We start from the raw sequence: 1,246 nt of genomic DNA on the forward strand, positions 1-1,246 counted from the left end.
CAAACAAGGGTAAAAGATTTGTTGGCATAACAAGGAATTTTGAAGGCTTTGCGGGTTACGAAACCTGATAATATGGAAGAAGATGAATATTGGGAAAAATTACAACTTTGAGCGACAGGTACCGTACGCTTATGTCTGGCAAGTGAGATTATGTATCATGTTATGAATCTGAAATCTCCAGGAGAAATATGAAAGAAATTGAAATCTCAGTTTATGTCCAAATCTCTGAAGAATAAATTGTATCTGAAAAAAAGGCTGTATGGGCTGAAGATGCAGACAGACACTGATTTGGTTCAGCACTTGAATGTCTTCAATCAAATAATCATAAATTTGGCACGGCTTGATGTGAATATTGAGGATGAAGACCGAGCAATGATTCTTTTATGTTCATTGTGATTTGCCTACTTCTTATGAACATCTGGTGACTACTCTTACATATGGGAAAGAAACAATTAAAATTGATGAGATTACTGCAGCATTGTTGGCTCACAACCAGCGGAAGCAGAATGCAGAGGAAAGCTCTCATGGTAATTGTTTATATGCTAAGTGTAATCATGATCGTGAAAGAAAGGAGGAGAAGGAGAATTTTGGAAGGCAAAGTTCTAGGTCGAAGCCTAAAGGAAAGAAGATTCGTTGCTTTAGTTGCAAGGAACAGGGACATATGAAGAGAGATTGTCCAATGCTCAAGAAGAAGACTCGTGATGTATCTTCCAGGTCTGTGAATATGGTGCAGAGTGATATTACAGATTACAGTGATGGTGATGCGCTTTCAGTTACAACAACTCAGTTAAAGGATGGATGGATTCTTGATTCAGGATGTTCTTATCACATGACACCTAACAAGGAGTGGTTCACTTCATACAGGTTATATGATTCTGGTTTAGTCTATTTGGGTGATAATAGACATTGCAATATTGCTGGTATTGGTAAAGTCAGAATTATGATGTATGATGATACTGTTAGAACATTATGTTATGTCAGACATGTTTCAGAGTTGAAGAAGAATTTGATTTCCTTGGGCACTCTACACAGAAATGGTTTCATTCCTAAGGCAGATGAGGATAGGGAAACCATCAGAATTGTTAAGGGTGCACTGACTGTGATGAAAGGGAAGATCACTGTAGGTAACATCTATAAACTGATAGGGAGTACAGTTGTAGGCGGAGATCCCTCTGTTGAATCATATGGTGAAAATGCAATAGGAACTTTGACCAAGCCCGGTTAGATGGTTTGGTTGCCCACCCCC

The sequence above is a fragment of the Phalaenopsis equestris genome, unplaced genomic scaffold, assembly GCF_001263595.1.
Source record: "Phalaenopsis equestris unplaced genomic scaffold, ASM126359v1 Scaffold000522, whole genome shotgun sequence".
In the NCBI taxonomy this organism is placed as follows: domain Eukaryota; kingdom Viridiplantae; phylum Streptophyta; class Magnoliopsida; order Asparagales; family Orchidaceae; genus Phalaenopsis; species Phalaenopsis equestris.